At 36.0% G+C, this 27,337-nt stretch overlaps 1 protein-coding gene across 2 annotated transcripts in view; it reads right to left on the reverse strand.

The window, feature by feature from the left end:
• Window positions 1-27,337, reverse strand: part of PPP4R2 (protein phosphatase 4 regulatory subunit 2) — a 57,572-nt gene that overhangs the window by 18,734 nt on the left and 11,501 nt on the right. Inside the window, exon 1 of one of the 2 annotated variants that reach the window (XM_069084088.1) lies at window positions 7,608-7,738. The exons of the other annotated variant lie outside the window; for it this stretch is intronic. The gene's annotated coding sequence lies outside the window, so the exon portion shown is untranslated. Of the gene's footprint in view, window positions 1-7,607; window positions 7,739-27,337 lie in introns of those variants that run through there. 2 annotated transcript variants of the gene reach the window in all.

Here is a 27,337-nt window from a genome sequence, read left to right on the forward strand (position 1 = left end):
GTAAGAGCACGGCTCCAGTGTTAGAATGACCTGGAGATCGAATCCTGGGCTCAGACACTTAGCCCCCACCCAGAAACACCTGGCCGTGTAACCTGGAGCAAGTCACTTAATCCCAATTGCTTAGGGGTGGCCAGGTGGCTCTGAGTAAGAGCAAAGGCTCCAGTGTCAGCACCACACCCAGAAATAACTGGCCGTGTAACCTTGAGCAAGTCACTTAACCCCAATTGCTTTAAAAAAAAGTCAACTGAGGCAGTTATTCATCTTTGCCTATCTCAAAAAGAAGGTGGGATTCATTGCCTTCCAATGTCCAAAGCAACAGAAAACTATCCTGTCTGAATTTCCCTAAGGGAAAAGGATATAGATGGGGTGCTTGGGATCTATATCTGTAAAACCAATTGGCAACATAAGTCTATAACATCAATTTGTAAAACCAGTCTGTAAAATCCCTTTCCCAGCCTCAAACTCTGCCCCTTCCCCCTATGGCCTAGCCAACAACTTGTGACTCCTTTGTCCTTGCTTAATCTCCTCATGTCTCCTCCAGTCTGGCCCAAATCTCATCTCCAAGTTAAACTCCTCAAACTTTTATCTATGCACTGAAGTCACAAGTTCCTCTCAGTCAGCCCTAACTTTTATCTATGCACTGAAGTCCCTTACATCCATGTGGGTCAGCCCAGACAATGGCAGCCCTACCATTTAAAAGTAAAAGCCTGTGCCCCCTTTCACTTGCAGGTCCCCTAAGGATCCTTGCCCACTGCAAAGCATATAATAAACTTTTTCAACTCTGACTCCCAAGTAAGGCTGAGCTGAATTCTTTCCAAACTGAATCTCAGGTTCTGGTCTTAGATAAGATCATAGTTCCTGCTGAACCTATTGGGAGCCATCCCTCACTATTTCCTAAAAGATTACATAACCTGTACCTGATAGCTACTAAGATCTTTGTACTAACATTTATTCCCCCTACTCCTTACATTTTTATATATTTTTATTACTTAACAAGGCTTAATGTCCATGTGCATCAATTATCTTTCCACTTTGTAAATGTTTACCTATGTCTTTCTCTTTCCTCATTTACTTGTACTTCACATCTAGATTTATGAAGCAAAGAAAGAAAAGTCACTGGTTCTAAAGTGGAGTGCCATTTCCTTAACTCCATAAGTCTACCACTCTCAATTCTTGTTATGGATAGTAAGAGGCTGGAAGAATATACCAAATTTAAGCAAAGCTACAGTGGTGATGTTCACATCTGATATTTAAAAACAGAAGAAATATAGGCAAAGATGCCTGACCTCATTATTTGCTTGAAGAGAAACAATATGCCGTCTATTCTAAGACTTGAACAAGGTTTTGAGAAAAGAACAAGAATCCAGAATAGCAAGTGAGTGACAGGAAGATTTAAATTCAAGAGAAACCACAAAGTCTCTTACCTCAAGTTGTTTACATTCTAGTAGGGCAATAGAGATAATTCGTACAAGAATAAATAAATACAAGGTAATTTGAATGAGAGAGAACAACAGAAGACTTAGAGGCTTCAGGGAGGTGGAGTCCCTAGAACTGAAACTGGAAGGGAAGATCTGAAACTCTGAAATGCTAAGGTCCTTCTAAGCCTGGGGGTTGTGGAAACAGGAAAAGGAGGGCTGATGGACATAGTACATATCCCCAGCAACATAAGTGTGTGATATGAAGTGGAAAATGGAAAGGCTGGTGGGGCAGGGCAGGGGGAGAAGAAGGTTATGTTCAAAAGGTCTAGCAATCTCAATGACTCCACAGTCATGGATGACAAAAAGGCATGGGCTGCAGTGAAGGCAAACTTTCAAAAATAGGGAGGTATTTAGGCCACTATAGACTCTGCTCTGGTCAGACATCTAGAATCCTGTGTTTTGTTCTGGACACTATAGACAACTTGTGACCACCTACAGCAGAGCCTTCCAAGCTCACATAGGTCTGATCAGTCAGAAACATTGCACCTTGACCACAAGGTGTGATGTCATTTTGATCCTCTGAGTACAAAGGACAATAACCAACAATTTATAACAAAGGAAATGATAAACAGCAGGATGTCCAGGATGGTCAAATGTCTTAAGTCAGTATTATATGAGGTTTAAGTTGAAAATCTTAAGAGAAGCCTAAGAAGAAACTAAGTAGATTCCTTCAAGAAATCTCAAAGGCATATGGAAAGGGGATTGACTATATTTATTCCATTTGTCCTCCTCAAGCAAAACCAGGAGTAAAGGGCAGAAACTTCAAAGAAGCCAATTTTAGGCTTGAGGTAAGGAAAAACTTCCTCAGAATTAGAGCCATACAAATGCAGAATGTGATCTCAGTGAAGGTTTTGAAGCAGAAGGTAGATGACCAGTTAAGGGTGGGGATTCTTTCTGGGTATGAACTAGACCAATGGATGCTGAGGCCCCTTTCCAAATCCAAAAGGTCTATGATTCTGAATTTTTCTTTTATCTCAATGATAACAATCCATTAAATTGCAAGATTCTTGAGGTCAGGAAAGACCGAAGAAGCATCCTTTGGCTTCTTTTTGTATCCCCAGCACAATCCCTGGCATATAAAAGGCCCTTAATGAATGTTTATTCCTCCATTTAATTGACCACAGGGAGCAGACAGTAGTATTGATTCAATCAGACTTGTGCCTGGGTTGGTTGGTTTGGCAGCTCTTAAGAACTGACTGAAATTGGAAGAAATTATTCAAAAATTACTCTTTACAAAAAATTTTTAAAAAGATGGTTTTTTTTAACCACACAAAACACAGTGCAGAATAAAAGTTAGCATGAAAAAGTACCCATTTCAACAAATTTTTAAAAATCATGTTGAGTTAATTTTAATGAATTCTATCCAAAATTCAATTTCCCAAAAGATAAACTATTGACTGTGCTTGTTATGTAAAATTTAGGTTCTTAAGAGAGTTGCCTAAGGCTCAGAAAAGCTATGTAACTTGGTTATGGTCACACAGCTAGTAAATGGCCTACAGATCTTCCTCATTTCTTTTAAATAGTTTATATATTAAATGTAATATATTTCCATAAATTCCAATCTGAAAATTAAGTTCTGTCTGTTAGTCTTTACTTTGTGATCAAAATTATTAACAGTTTGAAAAGTTATTGGATGAAAGGGAAAAAATTGTAGCTAAAATGTTTTTAAAATTACAATAAATACTTAAAATGAAAATTAAGTTTAATAAAAATTTTAAAAGTAGGCTCATTGTAATCTCAAATTATTTTTCTGGTAACCTGTATATTTATAACAAAAAGAACTCTAAAACCTCAACTGACCAGAACATACAAGGATATTTTGCTTAAATTTACTTTTCTAATTATCTAAAAATTATCCAGAAATCTTTATTTCAACTTTTATAATGGAAAACTTTCTAAAATGTATCAATATGTAAGCAATTTTGTACTTAGGTATTCCTCACTTACCTATCTCCTTTACAAATCAAGTGCAGACAGACTTATGAGACACAAATTCCCCCTTTCCTCCCCTACTATTGCCTACATTGAACAAATCCTTCTCTGTTCCTAGAAATCAAATTATCTTAATACCAACCCCAAAGAGGCAGGGTGGTAGAGTTAGTAAAAAGCTGACAAAGAAGCTAAAAGATTAAAGTCCCGCCTCAGACACACTGTGTGATTCCCCCCAGTATGTCATTTAACCTTAGTGGTCTAGCTAGCAACTAAGACAATGAGTTACAGAGCAAGTGCATTAGTAGAGTAAGTTTCTTCACCTTAGATAGAGTTCCCTAAACCAATAAAACTCTAGATCTACCACTACCTACCCAAAAACCATCCCTCCCCCCCCTTCTACTACTAAGGACCCCCCACTCATGGTTTCTCATATCTTTCACCTCTGCCTCAATGACACGGATTTCTATTAAAATGATATCAACACGGGCAGCTAGGTGGTATAGTGAATAAAGCACTGGCCCTGGAGTCAGGAGGACCTGAGTTCAAATAGAGCCTCAGATACTTGACACACTGTGTGACCTTGGGCAAGTCACTTAACCCAATTGCCTTGCCTTCCCCCCTCCAAAAAAAAAAAAAGATAAAATGATATCAACATCAGCTAGAATTAAGAAGAAAGACCCTCCCCTGTCTAATTCCTGGTTTGTATCAATGATAGATAACACATGCAAGAATTCTGCAAACCTTAAAGATCCTGCTATGATAATAATTATTATTATAATACTTCTACTACTCCAACACTCCCAATTCCTCCAGAGCTCTTCTCTGTGGTTCTTACTTTTACTCTGCTACATGCTATTTCTGCTCCTTATCTCCACCTTCTACTAGTTAGAACTTGTCCAGGCAAACAAGGAAGGTATGAAGGAAAGAAAAGGTCAAGCAACCCGTTCTAATTCCTTGTGATTCATCACAAAACTGGCCAGAGTTCTTATCCTTGGTTTTCGACCCCAGTGCCCTATCTTCTCTTCTTACCCCATATTCTATACCCTCTCGCTCCAGTTGTATACTGGATTTCCCACAACACCATGATCCCTCTTGATATTTCCCTTCTCACAGCCTAACCCAAGAGGTACTACTACCTGTTCAAGAGAAGGACCTTCCCACTGTCAGTGAGACAAGAAACAGAAATAAAAGTTCTTGTTCCAGGGTGACCAGGTGAAGAGAGGGGTAAGGAGGGAATGAAGGAAACCTGTAAGGAGAGCATAGGATTGTTGTTGTTTTTTTAAAGCAATTGGGGTTAAGTAACTTGCTCAAGGTTACATGGTCAGTTATTTTGTGTGGGTGCCAAGTATCTGAGGCCGGAACTGATCCTAGGTCTCCCAATGCCGGGGCCGGCGCTCTTACTCACTGCACCACCTGGCTGCCCTCAAGAGCATAGGATTTTGTAGTGAAGACCTGGATTGAAATCCAGGCAGTACTGGCATACTACTTCGGGTAGTAAGAGGTACCAGCACAAACTCTCAGGGCTTCAATTTCTTCATTTGTAAATCAAAGAGGTTGGGCTAGATGATCTCTCAGGTCCTAATGGAATTGACATCCAATCTTGGAACTCGAGAAGCATTTGCCCTTAGAAACAATCTTATGAATTAATGGTGTTTAGATTCTATTGTATTATGTTTCAATTATATTATGGACTGTTTTTTAACTAATACTAGGTGCTTTAAAATATTTATTGTTGAGTGAATGAGTAAAACAGAGGCTTTCCTAAAACCTGCCCTCATCTCAAGTCATTTCTTTGTGATCCTGTCTTTTTGGTTCCCAAACAACCTAATAGGAAGGAAGAGACTAACTTTATTTTTCTACCTTAGTAACAGATACGTTACAATCAATTTTGAATTTAAGGGTTTTTTATCATACAGTAGTTTCATGCAGTCATTATTTTGAAGACAGAACTCTAGAATTTAAACAGCACTTGAGGATCACATAGCCCCCATTTGCTTAATTTTACAGATGAGGAAACTGATGATCAGAAAGGTTAATTGATTTTGTTATGTCCTTGAGTAGTTAGGAGCAGAGCTGGGACTAAAACTAGAACTTTAGGCCTCTCTCTCCAATCATGAATACTTAATGTACAGGATGTCAAATCATAATTTAAGAAGTGCCTGTTATATGCCTAGCTCTATTCTAAGTAAAAAGGTTTCAATATGGTACATATGCCACAAGGAATTGTTGCTTTTTGGAGGGCAATTGGGGTTAAGTGACTTGCCCAAGGTCACACAGCTATTAAGTGTTAAATGTCTGAGACCAGATTTGAACCCAGGTCCTCCTGACTTAGGGCCAGTGCTCTACTCACTGCACCACCTAGCCGCCCCTCCACAAGGAGTTTATAATTTCTTAAGGAAAAGTGAGAAATACAAAATGAAGCAATTAGAAATAAGACATTTTCATGCAATACAAGGGTTAAGTCAGAAGCATGTCTACAAGTGGGCTAAGAAATATTTTATGAATAACACACAGCTTCAGATGGCTCTTTAAAAGTATAGGCAGAACATGGAAAAAGAAATGAGAGCTAAGGTATGAGAATAAACATTCATGCAGAAAGGGCAGTGTGTATGAAAACTAAACAAAAATTAGTACATAAGGGTTATACTGGCAAATGGAGGGAATTAAGTATAGATACAGAGAAGATGGTACCAGAATGCTATGTATCACAACCCTTCATACCTTTTCTTCTTGCGTCATTCTTGCCCATATTTTTCCATAAATTCTCCACAGTATTCAATGTTCTGGAGACCTTCCTCTGGTTCTTTTAATAACTTAGGGATACTGAAGTAAGAATCAGATTGTTTATCTTCAATGTGTAACTTCCCTCTCCCTTTTTGGGTTTTTTTTTTTAATATTTAAACTTTTTTATTGCCAAGAATCATACAGATTAATTACCATGGGCAAATCAGGCCCTGGGGAGATGATGTTCCCTTTTTTGTTAAATATATTTGAAACTATACTTCTAACACTTCTTTTGTGCACATCACTGGTAAAATGCTATAGCCGAACATCATCATCCTATTCCCTTTTGGTCACTTGTAATTCTGATTGTTCTAAGATCATAGTATTCCTTAATTCATAGCCATTTAAAAGAAAATACAAAACACGCATTTAAAAAACAGGTTATGAGCAGGTGGAAAGGAATTTAAAAGCTAGGCAGAAAAGTTGAACTTGATCTGGAAACAGTATGATTGGAAGGAAAAGGAACTTAGGCAGAACAAGTGCTAGGAAACTACTTCACCATATCTGCAGGAACGAGAAGGAATACAAATCTGAGAACCATGAAGAAAGAATGACTGGACTGAACAATGACGACCTAACAAGGGAAGATGGTGAAGCTTCAACAAGTGACAAAGCTGTAGGTAGTCTATAAAACGGGATGGAAGAGGTAATTGATAAGTTTTATTTTGAAGCAGCTGAGTTTATGAAGATGAATTTCAAGTGGAGAAATTCTGTAGACATTTAGAATACAGGCTGGGATCAGAGGTTAGAGATGAAGGTGCAGACTTGAAATTATCCACAAAAAAGCTATAATAAAGCAGTAGTTCTCTGATGGAATAAGTATAGAAAAAGGAGATAGACTAAAGCATCCATTACATTTGAATTTTGCCCTAGAAATTTTTCTGTTCTGTTGTTAAATCCACGATGCAAATTTTTTTGTCATTTGCCTTTTTCATAAAAATAAACTGCAGAAAAATTTTGATGGTTTAAGAAGGCTCCAGGGTGTAGTGAAATTTAACATTTTGTTTTTTTCTACACATTCAAATATGGATTATTTTGTTGATTAAATTCTAAAGAATTTCCATCCTTCACTTGTTTAGCAAACATCATCTTCTACAATAAAGTTCCTGATAAGAAAGATAATCCTTAAATATCTGTGAAAAATTATATAAACACTACAAGGATGCATTAAAAAAATCCTAATTAAAATTAGTCAACTTCCAGCTGAGAACAACACTATTATTGCACACCTGTCCTGGTCAGGGAGGTTGTAAAATTAAAAATGTCTACAGCATGAACCAAAAGGTAAGCTAAAGAAATTAAGGTCCTTGTCCTAAGTAATAAAGTGCATACAAGCATATTGCCCTCTGCTGAAACCAGGGCTCTGAACTCAAAAGACCCCTAAAAAATTAAGTGGAACTTCTCCAAACTCACTCGTATTTCTTGATACTGTTGTAAAGTAAACAGCATTAGCAACAATATGAAGACACACCATGATGGATTAACTTGCTGTCTTTAACATAAGTCCCGAAGACACAGCTTCAACTCCTAGTGTAGAAAAGTTTCTAAAATTAAACAGAACCAATGAAGAAGCTTATAAGTTTGACAAGCCACTCAACTTTTTTATGGTTCGGGTCTTAGCAATTATATAAATCTTTTCAAATAAAAAGTTAAATATTTAACAAAATCACATAAGTACCAAGGTTAGTATTTAATATTTTCTGTCTTATTTCTGCCTTTCATGCCAATAATATTCACTATTAAATAATATGATTAATAAATCTGTATAGTAGTAAAAATGTATCTGGATAATGTGGCATGTATCAGAATTCCAAAGACAGAAGCACAAAATTTCACAATGGAGTTTCATCCTTTTAAGATGACCAATTCTACTGTCTTTAAAACTGAGTTTCTGTGTGCTCACATAAGTAATTTTACCAACAGCAACTAAAGTTGGGACACCTTAAATGAAATCTGTATGAACATAATTTCCAATTTTTCAGGAGGTGAATCAAGCGGCATCAGCCAGTTTATACAGTCTGTAGAATGGGAGTAAGGGAGAATGATAAATGATGGTAAGTAAAATCCTTGATGAATATGGTTAAACAAAAATATCAGTCATATTTGGAGATGTATAAATAGGGTGAGTATAGGCATATCATTCTTTAAACCAAACCTGAAATCTGAAACTCTTTAACTTATCCAAGTAGGTAAGTCAGGAGCAAATTATTCAATTTTGAGAAGGTTTTTGTTTTACAAAAGGAGTCATGATGACCACAGGATTATTTTAAATCATAAACTTTCCAAAAGAGCGTTTCAAGTGGCTAAATCTTTAATAGTTCCATTTTAAATCGAATTTTGCAATTTAGTAGCATAAAATGACATGATATACATGTAATACTAATCATGTGTTATAAATACCAAAATAAGTCATCTACTGCTTTCCTCTACTAACAAAGAACAATTTAGGACACATTTAAACTCCAACTTTATACATCCCTTGCTTCCTAGGGGTGCTCTTTGTGTGAATACACAAAGTACTGAATAACTTTTAACTGAATCCACACTTCCGGATACATAATTGTTGAGAGAAGTTGTGTCTTAGGATGCCTTTCGAAGTCAGTTTTAACTATCATCTTTTCTAATCATGTTCTAGAAAAAGAATATGAAGCTCACCTTAGGTTGGTACAAATCACCAGATTAAAATAATTAAGTGCTCCCTCTAAAGCCTTTCCTTAATCAAGGGCAATGATTAAGTGTTTAGGTTTCAAAAAACTTTCCTGTTGGAGGGGAAGCTGTACGAAAAGTGTAAACAGAAAGAAGGACATGTGTCAGGACAGATAAGCAAGCAAAGAAGGTATAAACAGAGATGTATCACAACACAAATAATTAAGATTGTGTGCTGTACAATTTGAAAGAACGAACTGTTAAGAATAAACTGGCCAGGGGCGGCTAGGTGGCACAGTGAATAGAGCACCAGCCCTGGAATTAGGAGGAACTGAGTTCAAATCCAGCCTCAGACACTTAACACTTACTAGCCCATGTGACCTTGGGCAAGTCACTTAACCCCAATCACCCTGCCTTACCCCCTCCAAAAAAGAGGGGGAAAAAAAAATAAACTTACCAGATTGAGTCACAAACACAAGTAACTGTTTCCACACTAGTTTTTTACACAGTACATTTTTCTTCAAGTGCTGACATTATCTTATAATTCTGTCATATAGCCCATAAGTCACTTATTTTTCAGTCCCGTTGTCTAGAAATGAGGGCAGCTAGGTGTAAAGTGTAAAGTGTATCAGGCCTGGAGTCAGGAAGACTCATCTTCCTGAGTTCAAATCTGGTCTCAGACACTTACTGGCTGTGTAGCCCTGGACAAGTCACTTAACCCTGTTTGCCTCAGTTTCCTCATCTGTAAAATGAGCTGGAGAAGGAAATGGCAAACCACTCCAGTATCTTTGTCAAGAGAACCCTAAATGGGGTCACGAAAGTCAGACACAACTGAACAAATGTCCAGAAGTAAATCTGTTCTATAAGTGAAGAGATAAACTACACTTTTGTAGTCATTTTAATTTTTATCATCCCACTCTCCACTCAATGAAAAAACTGCTAGGATAATTTTTTAACTTTTTCTTAATGAGCCATGTTTCTATGTACCCATTAGAGGATTTTCTGTGAAGGTAAGAGCAAACAACTTTAAGAAGTTGTTTGAAATGCTGAAGAATCATACAAGCCCTGAGAATCATCTAGAAAATTTTTTTTAAAGTCTTCAAATGTAAGAGGGGGGGGGGGAGAGGAGAGAAGACCCGTGATTGCACTGATATCTACCAATGAAGATATGAAACCACTCTACAACTTACAGTTTTAGGAAAACGCTTAGGGCACTGAGAAATTAAATGACTTGCTGACAGCTAATACCTGTCAGAAGAACCTAAACCAAGGTCAAGAAGACCTTGGGGTCCAACTTGTGTTCCCATTCTTTCCCCCTTTCCTTTCTCCTTTAATGCCTCCCTTGTCCAGGGACCCAGAACCTATGAGGGATGCTTGACTGCTCCCACAGCTTGGATGAGATGGAAGCCAACAACTATGGTAAGATGGAAAAAGTACCACTGGGGCTTATCATTACAAATGCCTTCTAGCTCTAGAGACCCTCAGCACTGACTGTCACCTGTTATGCTGATAAGTTTTAGGTCCCCTGGACAACCTCAAGTATTTCTAGACCTTCCCATCCACCCTACAAATGACCTTTCTTTTATGTGTAGCTTCTCTCCATTAGTGTGAGGGAGACAATTCTCCTTGAAGAGAAAGGATTAATTTAACTCTATTTGTGCCTAGTGCTTAGCATGTAATAAACTTAAGCACATTTTCTCAATTATATATGCTACACTGCCTTTCATACTTATTATTTTTTAAAAAATTAAATGACCTTTGAGATTAAAAGTTTAGCACTTAATTTTTGTGCTAAAAGTTATGACAATACATATTCTAAAACTATATCAACATATATTTCAAACTTTTAGCTTAAATAATACCTTAGTTAATTAATATACTTTAGTTTAAATAAGAAAATTCGTTAGAAAACACAAAAACCTTGGGTTTTTCAGGATTCCATGTAGCTTAGTATGAGAAACACTGACCTAGACTAAAGATTTTTTTTAACTATTTTGTGAGAGAGTGCTAGGAACATGTAAGTATATTTAAAAAGTGTTAAGTTTTAAGAATTTCTTAATATTATGTAAATTTAAGCTATAAATAAATTTCCTTATTTTTTTTGGAAGGAGGAAGGCAAGGCAATTGGGGTTAAGTTAAATTTTCTTTCTAAATTTAAGTTCTCTTTTATTTCCACTCAACATCTCTTCACAAAGTGCATCTGATCCTAATTAAAAAAAAGCAAACACTTTTTTTTCACCTGAAAATATAAAAATTTTTACATTTATATATAACTTTAATATGAAATAACACTGTAGAAAAGAAAAATATTTCATTGTTAGCCACAATCTCTCTCCAATGAGAAAGTATTCTATTCTAATGTCTAGTAATTCAGTGGAAGGACACTGACTGGTTTAAAGGCTACACCTACAGAACATAAGTTCTGGTAGGACATGTACAAAATGCAAAGTTGAGACTACTAGACCAATAATATAATGCAGTATCTCTGTCCCCTAAAGACAAGACCACCCTGGTCCAGAGAGGTTCATAACCAGATTAACTTCAGAGTAAAGAAATTCTAGCTAAGAATTTCATAATAATTTTCTAGGTTACAAAAGAGCTTCGGTCTATATCAATGTAAGTGATATTCACACAGTAAAAAAAAGTTACAGATCACTGAAATATTAAAGAAATAGCAACCTAACTACCTAGTTACTAATTACCTAAATACCCATCCTACCCAACCCCAACTACTACAATATAGTATAAATTCATTTCATCACAGCTTCAAGTACTATTCCTGAAGTCAAGAACAGGATGAAGTTTTTTGTTTTTTTTAAATAAATGTATTTAGTAATTTTAATACTTTAAGTAGGAAGAAAAGCTTGGTATTACAGATCTTAAACTGTACTTCAAACCAGTAATTCCCAAAACTATCTAATATTCTACAAAAAGCAGCAAAGATCTTCCAGAGAGAGTAGGACAAGTAAGACCTACAAAAAAATGTGCTCTGTAGTCTATAGTGTCTACCAATCCTAACCAAACTACTAATGTGACTAGGGGGAAGAACTGAGGATTCACTCAACAATAACTAAGAAAACTAAAATTAAGTTTAGTCAAAAACTGGTTTTGAGTAACATCTTTTAAGTTACACCACAATAAATTAATCAGTTCTAAAAATGAATAATTTATTCAAAGTAATACCATAAGTAATTCAATGACAATAGAATGAAATGCACATATACAACACAATTACAGATGGGGATGAATTCATGACCCAAGGATAGACAAGGCAAATTAAACACTTGAATATACAAAAAAAACCCTTCTGAACAAGTAAAATCAATGCAGATGAGACCAGCAGATATGGATTAGGAAAAAATGGACTACAAAAAATATTGCAAAAAAAAAAAACTTTGATCAAAGTTTGGCATCCAGATATATAAGATTAAGAGTTTTTCCCCAACATGATAAGTAGAAAACAATTTAGAATTATACAATAAAAGTTACTAAACTGTTCATACGCCTTGACCTAGAACTCTCACTACAGGGTCAATATCCAAAGGAGGTCACTGACAGCAAGAAAATATATTTATAGAAGCAATTATTTGTAACGACAGAAAGTTGGAAATAAAATAAAATGCACCCACCAAATGGAGAAAGGCTGAATATATGTAAAGGGCTTCGCAAAGTTTAAAGCACTATATAAATGTGTAATTGTGGTGGTGGTTGGTAGTAATAGTATTAGTAGCAGCAGCAGCAGTCATGTGGTAGTGGTGGTGGTAGTGGTAGTAATAGTAGTGGTGATAGTGGTGGTGGTGGTATATTCATGTAATAAACTATTATCATGCCATAAAAAATGATAAATATGAAGGAATTATGCATCCATTCATTCAAAAGAGCCCATAACTACATACAAAGAAAAAGAAACTATACTTGGTCAAGGAGCCTACATTTCATTGGAGAGAAACAATATGAACAATGATTAAATACAGACAGACATTTTTGGTGGGGTCCAAGGAAATGGGCAACTGGAGGAGGTGCAGGATAACTCAAGACCATAACTTTGAACCTTCTACAAAGTGGTACATTCCAGCCAGGCATATGGAAGAGCCTGTACAAAATGATAGAAATGGAAGACAGAATATGTGTTTGGGGGGAGAGGACAAGTAGGTCACTTTACTTGGAAATGTCAGGTGCAGGAAGCAAAGTAAGAATAATATGCTTTAAAAAAAAGAATAATATGCCTAAAAGCAATGCTTTAAATTTCACTAAGACTTGTGGGACTCCCCCTTCAGGCTAGAGCCAGGATGTGACAAGTTTTAAATGTCCAAGAGAAGAGTTTGTATTTTATCCTAGAAGGTACTGGGAGACACTGGAGATAAAAGAAAACTACTGATGATGACAGCAACAATGTTAACATGAAGACACAATAAAACTAGTGCTATTTTTAAAAATACGTACTATATAGTAGACACTAGATGCAGGAAAGATCAAGTCCCTCCCCACTACAAGGTTTTAACAGTAAGTTATAATACTAGAGCATGTACAAAGTACAATCTGGCATGCAATCTAGAGAAGGAAGTAAAAAAAAAGAGCAGAAGGAATATATTTTTACTCTCCACACTATCAGCGAAAGAATTTCTTTTTTCTCTTGAGGAAGACAAAGGACCTAAAGAGGCAAAAGGAAATTCTGACTCATGTGGGCAGGTGAAATAATGTTAGAAAAGGATTTTTTTTCAAATGAAGAACATGATGAATACAGAGAAACATGGAAAGATTTAGACTTACATGAACTAATGCAAAATGAAGTAAGCAGAGCCGGGAAAACAATATAGACAATGACTACAACAATGTAAATGAACAAAAACAAAATAATAAAAAATGAATATTAATAAATACAAAGCACAAGCCTGACCCCCAAAGAAGATACAAGAGGGCTATTTACCCCACTCCTTTGCAGGGAAAGGAGGGAATCCCCCATAGGTGCAGAACACCACATATAACCTAAAGAATTTTTTTTCCTATGTATTGATCAGTTTTGCTAAAATATTTTCTCTTTCTTTTAAAAAATTCTGTTATAAGAGAAGGATCACTGGGAAGATTAGGAGGAGTAATAGAAGGGAAAGTCTAGGCAACAAAAAGAAAGCAGCAAAAATATACATTTTTAAAAGGAATCAAAAGACCATTGAACATTTGGAGCTATATAATAGGCCAAAAAAAAAAAAAAAAGAGGCTCTTCCTACAGAAGAGGAAAAAGAATTTCTAGAGAAAGTAGGCTCCTGTGTTCCAAGGAAATGATAATGTGGATCCTTAGGTGACACTAGTAAGAAACCATCCAAAAATGACCAGAGGAAGTAGAAAAGTAGAAGTGGTTGGCGAATCCCTACCGAGGGAGCTGTGACAATTAAGAGGCAATTAAGAGGCATGTGGTCTTCTGGGTCATGTATCTAGGACAAAAGAGAGTGTCCCAAGAAGTGCCAAACTTGATAACTACTACACAATTGTGGCAATGAATGCTGGATTAGCAAAGGGGAAAATATTTTTTCAATGTTTCAAAAAAGGATAGCGAACGTGATCTGCAAACTAAAGTTCAATGAATTTAACTTTTTTCACAACAAAACTTTAAAACTTATAATTAAAGGGTCCCCAAAGTTTTGTTCTGATGCTTTATTATTAGAATATAAGCTCTGATAAATGATACCATGCAGAAAAGGTTTCAAATAAGGTCCTGGAAAAAGACCATCTTTGCTTTTTGAAGGCCATACTGCCGTGTTAACTCATGAAATAAATAAAAATACAAAATGGCACTCAACTGAGTTTTAAACTTCCACAGTGACCATGTTAAAGTGGAAGACAGGCCGAAGGAGGTGTTCATCGTGACTCAGCTACCTTCTCACCCTGGAACTTCCCCCAGTACTCAGAGCCTTCTCATTCTGGTATATTCTTTCTGGGCCCTTTCTCTATGATTAGTTCCTTCCAGGGGCCTCCATTTTGGGATCTGGCTCAGGTAGCCCATACTTCATTCCCCTCTCTGCTGTACCTCCAACTCTCTGGATTTTGCTCCATCTGAGTACTTTCTCCACCACACTTTTCAGCTTCCTTTACAGCTAGTCTTTCCCCCATCAGAACGTGTCCCTTGAGGGTAGGGACTATCTTTTTGTTTATATTTGTATCCTGAGTGTTTAGCGTAGTGACTAACATATATTAAGTGTTTAATAAATTTGTTGCTTCCCTGATTGCTTGGACTAACAATTTTTCTGAAAGTATAAACTCATCTATCTATACACATTTATTTAGATACTGGTATACTATTTGTGAACTCCATTGTTAACTATTTAACAGGTGGATACACTACCAGAGGAATCAAATCTACAGAAATGAAATCAAATAATAGTTGCAACGAAAGGAAAGAATGATGGTTTATGGATTAAGCACAGAGAAGCTAATAAGAAAGTTGAGTTTTATTTTGATTCCAAATGCAATGAGAAACATCATTTTATAGAACACTTGACATTTGATCATATTATGTTGTAGTGCTCATGCTAAGTATTTGCAAAAAGACCACTGTTAAAAATTGCAGCTTACATACTAACATCTGTTGCAAAGGATAAGAAAAATTCAAAGAACTCAATGTGACCCCTCCAAACTAAAACAATACAAACTTTGATACTTGATAACTTTAATGCAAAGATGGGTCAGAGGTAAGGATGTTGAAAAATATGCTGGAAAATGATTCAGGAGTGACACATGAGCATCATACCTAGACACTGTTAATACTGAATATACACTGAAAAAAGTACTGTAAAATGCTAGACATAGAAAGAATAACAGTAGTCACAGTAATTCTGGGACAAAATTTAGAAATAAAACTCACAGATATCCTCTAATTTCTATAAACAAATGTACCAAGTGCAAGTATAAAACAGGGTGAAATTAGATATCTTAAAGCAAGGAGGCAAATACTAACTCATACATATCAACAAGTGTAAGTGGGATAGAACACACTCAGGACTGGAATACTGCTCTGGAAGGATGCATCTGGATCAAAATGAATAAAAAGTAAAGGGAAATTAGCATTGTATATTAAGCATTTGTATTCATGAGGAAATACAGACATCTGAGGAGAAACCACAGAACACTTTTGAGTGAGGCAAAAAGAGAAGTGACATTGCTATAAAGATGTTCACGAAATAGATCACAAACCTGACACCTATGAATCATACAGTAGTGATAGGCTGACTTCAGTTATCTAGACATCTGTTGGAATTTTCTCTGTGCTAAAAACAAAGCATTTAATAATATGTAACTTGCTTTAATTTCATAATTTCTTCCTTCAAAAGATGAAATAGACAACTGCTGTGCTGGACCTAAGTCTGACCAACAAGGAAGAATTATTTTGCTAAAGCAGACCCATCAGATTTAGAGCTGGAAGGAACATGAAAAGCCAGTCATCTACATCCAAAAGGAATCATCATGATCTCCAAGCAGGAGGAACACCACACCACCTCTTGGGGAAAGCCATTCCACTTGTGGTCAACTCTAATTGTAATTCAGTTTTTTCTGAGTACCACTAAATGTACCACTTCCAAATATCCTTTCTTTTTTTCTCCTGGTTTTGCTCTCAAACCAAACAAAAAGAAGTTCTATTGGTCTTCTACCTAAAAGCCCTTCAAATACTTGAATACAGTTATGCTGTCCCTTCTGAGTCTTGATAGCAAGTGACCATTCCATATTTGATAGAGCAAAAGAAAAAGGTCAGGCATTATCCAAAATTTACCCTAGATTTTGAGAGAATCGATTTGAAAGGCTTTAACATGAGTAGGATCTGATGGCCTAATATTTTACAGAAGTCATCCCAGGTTGAATAAGAAGTTCTGAAAATGCAATTCTGAAGACACAAGAATCTAAAGGAATGGAGAGAGGAGCTACTACCTAAGAAGATCAATCTACACTGGTTTTAACAACTCAATGACCAAATTAGATTTTTAAAAGACAATTATAGCGAGTAGAATGGAATTATAGAGCAACAGAAAATAAATTAGGATACATACAAAGGAATAACATGTTTTTTTTTGTTTTGTTTTGTTTGCATTTTAAAAGGCAATTAGAGTTAAGTGACTTGCCCAAGGTTACACAGCTAGTTTTTGTGTTAAGTGTCTGAGGCCGGATTTGAACTCAGGACCTCCTGACTCCAGGGCCCATGCTCTATTCAACTCACTGCATCACCTAGCCACCCCTTATGACATGGTCTTTTGAGAACTGTCAAGTTTAGTTGTTGTTTAGTCAGTTAGTTTCACAACCAAAAGATAATGGAAGAGGACCAGTGATAAAGGTGGAAAGAATAACAATAACCAGTGATAATGAAAAAGCTGAAATGTTCAACACTTATTTTGCTTCTGTTTTCTCTTTCAAGGGCGTTTGTCTTTGCAGCAGGGAAAAATAAGACAAAAACGGTTAGCAGGGAATGGAAAACCAAGATAAATGAGCTTGTCAGGAATCATCAAATTCGCCCTCTGTAAGTCCAAGTCTTCAAGCAAGAATAAATGAAATTTCAATATGATAAAAGAACCAGGATACAGAAATACTAAATCAGTATAAATAAGCTAAAATAAAAATCTCAAGGATGGAAGAGATGGCTCAGGATAAGAAAAAAGCAAATGCCCTGACAATTAAAAAAAAAAAGGCTTTAGGTCTTCAAACTATAGGCCAATGATTACAAAATTCTAGGAAACATAAAAGAAGCACTAAGTATTAAATGTTATTATGCTTCAAAAACTAAGATAAAAAGAGAAATCAACTGGGGAAAAAAATTTTTCTATCAAATACCTAAGAATATCTCATATCCAAGATACATAAAAAACTAACACAAACATAAGATCAAGAACCATTTTCCGATAAAAAAAATAAGACCCATATAAAAGTTTGCTCCAAACCACTAATAAGAGAAATGTAAATCAAAACTCTGAGCTTTTACCTCACACTTAAAAAAAATTGGCAAAGGTGATAAAAGATGAATAAATGAAAAAGCATTTAATAAGCGTTTAATACACACTGGGATAAGATGGGGACACTCATTCTAATAGAGGGAGATAAAAGATATAGAAGGCTTCAGCTGAAGAGGCTTGGGGTGTAATAGTAAAACAGATGGCAAAGAATCCAATTTAATTCCATTTCCACTGATAAACTTAAAGTCAAAGTTGGAGCAGCTGAAGGAAGACAGGAATACCCACACTTCTGGTGGACCCATGAGCTATCACAATTATTCTAAAAAGAAATTTAGAATTGTGCTTTAAGAAAAATTCATTGGGGCAATTAGGTGGCACAGTGAATAGAGCACCGGCCCTGGAGTCTGAAGGACATGAGTTCAAATCTGGCCTCAGACCCTTAACACAAAAACTAGCCATGTGACCTTGGGCAAGTCACTTAAACCCAAATGCCCTCCAAAAGAAAAATTCATCTTTTGCCTCAGATCCCATTTTTAGTCACATATCCCAAAGACATCAAAGACAGAAAGAATAGTCCTATATACAACAAAAAAATTGCTTATTGTTGTTTAGTCATTATCAGTCATGTCCAACTCTTCATGACTCTGTGTGGGGTTTTCCTAGCAAAGATACTGAAATGGGTTGCCGTTTCCTTCTCCAACTCATTTAAGAGATGAGGAAACTGAGGCAAAAAGGATTTAAGAGACCGTCCCAGGGTCCACAGGTAGAAAGTATCTGAGGTCTGATTTGAACTCAGGAAAATGAGTCTTCCTAACTCCAGGGCTGATACTCTATCCACTGCTACATTTTGTGATCAAAAAACTGGAAACAAAGTATATTCATTGGTCAGGGAATGGTTAAATAAAACCATTATCATGAATGAATGGAAAATTACTGTGCCCTAAGGAATTATGAAGAATTTGGTGACACAGGAGATTTGCAAGAACTGTGATAGAGTGAGATAAGCAGAATTAGTAAAACACTAAACAAAATTTACAACAGAAATCAAAGAAGAGAAAAGAAAAGCAAATTGAACCAAATGTAATTACAATGGCCAAGCTCAGCCCCAGAAAAGACATAAGAAAATGAGCTACCCTCCCCTCTACTTAAGACGCAGTTGGACTGCAGCTGTGAGATTCAGTTAAGAGCCTGCCTTCTTCTTTCTTTTTAAATAATTATGTTACAGCTGGGCCCTCACTGCAGCGAGGTGATCTTTCTACACCTCCCTCATCTATCACTATCCTAACAAGCAGAGGTGATTTGGACACCTTTTCATCTCCTCCCACTCACTCAGTGGCAGACCCACCTCATGTTTCACTAAAAAATGTAGGCTCTTCGACCTTCCTCTGCTCTATGTCATCCCACCTCCCTCAGAAATCTTCCTCAATAATCTCCTTCACACCCACCTCACTTGAAGAGGTAGCCTTCTCCTTGCCAAGACAAGCAGCCCCTTGATTCCATCCTGTCTTCTCCAGCAGACTGTCTCTACCATTACTCCCACATCTTTCTCTAATCGACAATCTCTCCCTACCCACAAACAGGTTCACCTCTTCCCCAGTTGATCCTACTATCCTATCTATATCTTTTCTCCACCCCATTTTAGTTAAACACCTCAAAAAAAACCTAATTAAATGACCTCATCATTAAACTGAACTGTCAAACCTAAAGCTCTTTTTTCAGACTTCATTGTTCTTGACCATCTCTACAATCCCTGAGTGTCAAATCACTCTTCTCTTGCTTCTCTACCTACTTAATCTCACAGTTCCATTTTAGTCTCCTTTGTTAGATCTTCATCTAAGTCATGCCTACCAAAGAAGAGTTGTCACACCCCAAAGCTCTGTCCTGCACCCTCTTCATTATCATTATTATTATTAGTGATTTCAACTCCCATGAGTTTAATTATCTCTATGCAGATGATTCCCAGGTCTATATATCTAGCTCTAATCTCTGGGCTCCAGCCTCCCATCAACAACTACCTTTTGGACCTCTAGAACTGGATGGCACACAAGCATCTCAAACTCACCATGTCCAAAACAGAACTAATTAACTTTCTCCAAAAACCATCCCCTCTTCCCAACTTTTCTATTACTGTCAAGGGTAACCACCATCCTCCCCATCACCCTGGGTCCCAAATAGGTGTGTCACACTGGCCTCCTTACTCAAACTAACCTACATAACATACCATCCCTCCTGTAAGATCTGTAAGCCATCCCTTCCTCTTCACTGACTCAGGTTTGACCACAATGGAGGCCTCTTACACCCTGTTACATCAGCCTTCTGCTTGGTATCTCTGTTATCAGACTCTCTCCATTCCAATTCACTCTCTTTTCAACTGCCAAAGTGATTTTCATAAAACATAGTTCTGACCATGTCACTGCCCTATCAATAAACTGGAGAGGCACTTGTTATGTTTAGAATTACATTTAAAATTCTGTTTGACATTTAAATTCTTTTACAACCTCTTACATTTTACTCCCTTCCACACACTCTACAATCCAGAGACACTGTTGCTGTTTCTTACACAAGATGCTCTAGTTCCCTACTCCATGTCTCTTTATTGGCTGTCCCCCATGCTTGAAATGCTCTCTCTTCTCATTTTATCCTCCTGGCTTCCTTAAAGAACCTGTTCAAAGCTCACCTTCTGCAGTAGGCTCTTTATCTCTGATTCGGTGGATATATTTGGAAAGGAATGTAATATGACAAAAGGCACTAAGATTTTTTAAATTGCATTTAATGGAAAGCAACAACTAATAAGATATTCCATAAGTGAAAAAGAAGAAAAAATCAAGAATCAATAGAGCATTTGCTAAGCATGAAGTAATGTGATAAGCACTAGGCATGCAAAAACAAAAATGAATCAGTTCCTACCCAAGAAAAAGGCAAGATGAAAGAAGAATAAATTCACATGATACAGGAGAAAAAGCACTGAGCTCAGATTCAAAAGATCTGGGGTGAAGTTAAAGAAATGACACTTAACTCTCCAGAAAGCCTTAGGTGAGTCTCTTTACTGCTCTAGATCTCCCTTAACTTGTCTGTACAATGATGATAACACTCAACTATGCTTATTAAGTGCCTACTATGCGCTAGGCACTGTGCCATGCATTGGAACAGGTGTACTACCTAGCTCGCAGATGGCTAATGGAAAGAGATCTGTAAATCTTAAAGTACTATGGAAACACATCACTAAATTTATGATTAATCTGTTCTTTTTAAATGACTCAAAGTGAGCCTTTAATAAGTAAAATGTTCAGAAAGCATTTAAATTAATAGTGCATAATTCTATTTCTTCATTTGACGCAGTAAATATATGGGCATATTTCATCTTGACCTTAATATATAAAAATCAAAATTTGTGATAAATTAGGGACTGTTACAGAACAAAAGTCTTCCCTTAACAAGGAAACTCAAAATTTCTTCAAATGACAACCTATACTAAAGGATTAGAAAACTTGAGTTAATAAATACATAATTTACATTAATTCTGTATGCACTGGAAAAGGTAATACGGTACAGTAGAAAAAGTAGTGGCAATGGGATCATAGGACCTAGGTTCTCTTGTCTTTGCTGTTTATTGCCTGTGTGACTTTGGGTACCTCCCTTTAGCTCTATTGGCCTCAATTTCTTTCTGTGTAATATAAAAGGGTGGTACTATATGGTTACTGTGGTACTTTCCAGCTCTACATCTATGATTCTACAATCCTATGAGGTACACTTGTATTTTCTTTTTTCTTTCTTTCTTTTTTTGTTTTTTGGGAGGGTAATTGGGGTTAAGTGATTTGCCAAGGTCACACGACTAGTTTTTGTGTTAAGTGTCTGGGGCCACATTTGAACTCAGGTCCTCCTGACTCCCGGGCCAGTGCTCTATTCACTGCACCATCTAGCTGCCCCCCTATACTTGTATTTTCACCAATAATTCACAAAATACATCACTGGTAGGTACCTTAAATAGCCCAATTCTCTCATTTTATAGGACTGAGACCTACAGATTACATTCTGCCCCAGACCAAAGGGCTACTAAACAGCAAAGCCAGATTAAGTTAGACCTCTAATTTCAGCACTCCAGTGCCACCATACTATGCTGCCTGTCAAAATAGGATATAATTATAACAAATACCTGCTTTATTTAATATACATACTGGATATAATAAATATTTTACAAAACCATGAGTTCAATTTAGCAAAAATGTAAGGCACTAAGGACACAAAGCTGAAAAAAAGATAGTCCTGGCACATAAGACTTTTTTTCTAATCTACTAAGAGGGATACAATATGTACAGAGATAATTTAAGATGAAGGAGCGATCCAGGCAAATCAAAGTAAAAACCTCAGAAAATACAGTCCTTTATTAATAACCACTTTTAAACAGAAAAGGCAATCTCCATTTCTAAATAATGGCTAACATTTATATGGCACTTCCTATGTGCCAGGAACTATGCTAAATGCTTTCCAATTATCTTATTTGATCCTCAAAACAGCCCTTGGAGGTAAGTGATATCATTATCCCCATTTTACAAATGAGAAAACCAAGGCAAATAAAGGTTAAATGAGTAGCTATTTGGAATTTCTTAAAAGGCTGACAAAGTTCAATTGCAAAAATTAATCCTGTTCATTCCATGAAGATACTAAGTAAAATGACATCACAAGAGTAATTTCACAGAAAAGTTAAGTTTACTGTCCCATCTGATTTAAATCTTGGGGAATGTACCAAATAATAGTCACATAGGGTTTAATGACCTAATAGCGGGTTTGTTTAAAATGTACTTTAATGGAGTTGTTTCAAAATAATGCTAGTGACATGTGTGATGATTATACAGTGCTAAAATCAATAGTGAAGTATATAGATAACAATATGTATCACTGGCACCCTTAAGAGGGATTTGATTTGTTGATTCATTTGAGGATTCAGCAGAAGCACCAAGTAGATCCATTTTTAACTTGTCAACTAAAATAGAGAACAGAGACTTTTACCTGATTGCATTTCTAACTGTAGGACAGTGGCTTTGAAAATAATGGATACACTGACACTAATAAGTAATTAGTGATGACAAGAAGTCTATCAATTTCAAGACAGGTTCCAACAAAAACAGAAAGGAAATTAATATTGAGGGTGGCTCCCTATGTTCTGGGGGTCTGAATAACAGAAATGAAACTTGTATTGAATGTCACTGGGACTTTTCTTAAAAGTATGGAAAAAGGAAAGGTAAGAAGGGAATAAACATTTGTATAATGACGACTTTGTGACAGGCACTGTTTAAATGATTTATAAATATCTCTTATTTAATCCTGACAACAACCCTGTGAGGTAGGTGCTATTATTCCCATTTTACAACAGAAGAAATGGACACAGAGTTTGTTAAGAAACTTGGCCAAGGCCACATAGCTAAATATATCTAAAGCTTCATTTGAACTCAGGTCTTACTGATTTTAAGACTAACATTCTATCCATAAGCCATATAGCTGCCCCTAGAGAAGAGAATTCTTTCAATCATCAGAAACAGAATTTTCAAAATGCTGCATTTTGCTTTTGGAAAATTAGATTTCCAGGGAGAGTGCAGAGAAAGAAAACTACAAAACAATTTCCCTAATGAATAGATAGAAAAATGTTAAACTACTAGCAAAGAAATTGTAGCAACATATCATAAAAAGGTTGGATTTATATCAGAAATGCAGGGCTCATGCATTATTGGGAAAACTATGAAGTGTCACATATCAAAATACCTTATACAAAGAAGTATATCAACAGATACAAAAAAAACCTATCAAAAATACAATGCCCATTTCTAATAAAAACACTGGAAATCATAGGAATAAATGGAGTCTTTCTTAAAATAAGAAATATCTTTCTTAAACCAAGAGCAAGCTTTTCTGTGACTGGGATAACTAGAAGGTTTCCAATAACATCAGGAGTGAAGTAAGGATGTCCATGTTTTTTATCACCATGTTTTCAATTTGTACTAGAAATGCTAGCTATAACAGTAAGAAAAGAAACTTAAGAAATAAGAATAAAAAACAAGAAACAAAACTATCACTTTTTGCAGATGATATGATCATATTCATAGAGAATTCTAGAGATTCAACTTAAAACTAATTGAAACGATTACAAACTATAGAAAAGTTGCAGGAAATAAAATGAACCCAGACAAATCATAAGCATTTCTATATACTGCCAACAAAATCCATTAGGAAGAGATAAGAGAGAAATTCCATTTAAAATAACTGCAGATGGGGCGGCCAGGTGCACAGCGAGTAAGAGCACCAGCTCCAGTGTCGGGAAGACCTGGAGATCGAATCCCGGGCTCTGACACTTAGTACCCACCCAGAAACACCCGGCCGTGTAACCTTGAGCAAGTTACTTAACCCAGATTGCTTATAAAATAAATAAAATAAAATAATTGCAGAAAGTATAAAATACTTAAAAGTTCACCTGCCAAGACACACAGAGGAACTATGTGAACACAATTACAAAATATTTTTCACACAAATAAAGATAGATCTAAACAACTGGAGAAGCATTAATGGCTCATGAGTAGATTAAGCCAATATAACACAAATGACAATTCTACCTAAATTGCCTACTCAGTGCCACACCAATCAAACTATCAGGTAGTTATTTTATAGAACTAGAAAAAAACAATAACAAAATTCATCTGGAAGAACAAAAGGTCAAGAATATCAAGGAAATCAATTTTTTTTTAAAGCAAAGGAAGGTGATCCAACAGTGCCAGATTTTACACTATGCTACAAAGCAATAATCACATCAAAACAATATGGTACTGATAAGAAATAAAGTGGTTAATCAGTGAAATAGGTTAGGTACACAGTATACAAAAATAAATTACCACAGTAAACTAGTGCTTGATAAACCCAAAAAATCCAAGAAATTGTTTAGAGCAAGAACTTGCCATTTGGCAAAAATCTCTGGGAAAACTAGAAATCAGTTTGGCAGAAACTAGGTCAACATCTCACATCAGATACCAAGTCAAGTTCAAAATGGATACGTGATTTGGACATAAAGAATGATATCATAAGCAAATCAGGAGAGCACAGAAAAAAATTACCTGTTAGATTTATGGACAGAGGAAGAGTTTACGACTAAACTAGAGAAAGAGGATCGTGGGAGGTAAAATGAGTAATCTTGATTATATTAAATTAAAAAGGATTTGCACAAACAAAATCAATATAGCCAAAATTAGAAGGAAAGCAGGAAGCTGTTCTGATAAAAATCTCAGTTCCCAAATATATAGAGAATTGAGTCAAATTTACAAAAATAAGAGCCATTGCCAATTGATAAATGGAAAGTATATGACAGGCAATTTTCAGAAGAAATCAAAATTATCAAATAGTCATATGAAAAAATACTCTAAATCAATAATCAGTGGAGAAATGCAAATTAAAACAACTCTAAGGTACCACCGCACAATTGTGAAGTTGTGAACTGATCCAACCATTCCGGAAAATAATTCAAAACTCTGTCCAAAAGTCTATAAAACTGTGAATACCCTTTGTCCCAGCAATACTACCACTAGGGTCTGTGCCCTAAAGAAATCAAAGAAAAAGAAAAGATCTATATGTACAAAAATATTTATAGTAGCTTTCTGTGGTGGCAAAGAATTGGAAACAAGAGGATGTTCATCAACTAGGGAACAATGAAACAAGTCATGGAATATGATTGTGATGGAAAACCATTGTGTGATAAGAAATGAAGATGATGGTTTCAAAAAACCCTGCTAAACCCTATATAAACTGATGCAAAGTGGAGTCAACAGAGCCAGGAGAACAATGTACATAGTAAGAACAATATTGTCATGATTATCAGCAGGGAAAGGCTTATTAGCAACTTTTATCAGTGCAATGATCCATGACATCTCCAAAGGACACCTTCAGAAAGAGAACTGATTGAAGGCAGACTGAAGCATATTTTTTCCTATTTATTTTTTTGCTTCTTTTTTTCACAACATGGCTAATGCTAAAACGTTTTGCACGGTTTGACATGTATAACAGGTATATTTCTTGTCTTTTCAAAAGGGGAGAGAACGGATGAAAAGAATTTGGAATTTAAAACAATTAAAAAAACAAACAAAAAAGACTTCCAATTTTTCCAAACACAAGTCAGTTTGGAAAATTACACACAATGATGCAATATTTGAAGATATCCAAGTCTACTATTGTGCTTACTTCATAGATCAATGAAAAAAGTCTATTTGTAAAGGATTATTGGGGGGAGAGGGGGAGGCAAATACAAAGAGGAAGGAAATTAGAAAAGGATGTCATTGTATTCAACTCATAAAAATAATATCCCTATCTATCACACAAAGGAATTATACAACTACAACTACAAAACATTATAGAAACACAGACCTAACTAGAGATATTAACTGCTCATGGTTGAGCCAGGCCAAAATAATAAAAATAACAACAGTACAGAAATGAATTTGTATATTTAGTGCCATAACACAAAATAATGTTTATAAAACTAGAAAAAGGAACAATTAATCTAGAGGTTAAAAAAAGTTTTTTTTAAGATAAAAATGAGGGGCAGCTAGGTGGTACAGTGAATAGAGCACTGGCCCTGGAGTCAGGAGGACCTGAGTTCAAATTCGGCCTTGGACACTTGACACAATTACTAGCTATGTGACTCTGGGCAAGTCAATTAACCCCAACTGCCTTCCAAAAAAAAAAAAGGAAAAAAAATACTTTCAAAGTATCAGAACTCTGATCAGTGCAATAAGCAATAATGACTTCAGAAGACTGATGATGGACCATGCTTCCCATCTCCTGACAAAGATGTGATGTAATGGACTAGAGGTGCAGAATGAATGAGATATCAATTTTTCAGACACAGTATGTGAATGTGCAAATTTACAATACTTTCTTGTTAAAGATAGGGATTCTATGGGGGGGGAGGGAGATGAGAGGGGGATTAAGCTGTGGAATTGGAGAAATTGGTGGGTAGTGATAGCAATGCTCCCCCCAACAAGAAAAAAAAAAGTGTCAATAAAACTCTAAAGAATATAGGAGAAGAAAATCCATAAAGGGACAAAGATAAATCAGAGCAATTTTGTTACTGTTCATGTTTTAAAAATGATGCTTTTTCTTGAACTAACTATAATTCCACATTATGGCTGAATCCTGTTGGGAACTTAATTTATAACAACAACAACAACAGTAATAGCAGTTAAGTGTGCCAGGTACTGTGCTTAATAATAAGCACTTTATAATTATCTCGATCCTCACAACACCCCTCGTGGGTAGGGACTATTATTATCCCCATCTTATTTTTTTTTAATTTTTGCCTTTTGGAGGCAAATTGGGGTTAAGTAACTTGCCCAAGGTTACACAGCTAGTTTTTTTGTGTGGGTGTTAAGTGTCTGAGGCTGGAACCGAACTCGGGTCCTCCTGACCCAGGAGCCAACGCTTTACTCACTGCGCCACCTAGCCGCCCCTGTTATCCCCATTTTAAAGATGAAGAAACTAAAGCAAATAGAGATTTAAGTGTAAAGGGACACAAAGTTAGTAAATGAAGTCACATTT

Source organism: Petaurus breviceps, unplaced genomic scaffold, assembly GCF_028583685.1.
Source record: "Petaurus breviceps papuanus isolate PSGF00001 unplaced genomic scaffold, PetGlider_PUasm1.0 174, whole genome shotgun sequence".
Classification (NCBI taxonomy): Eukaryota; Metazoa; Chordata; class Mammalia; order Diprotodontia; family Petauridae; genus Petaurus; species Petaurus breviceps.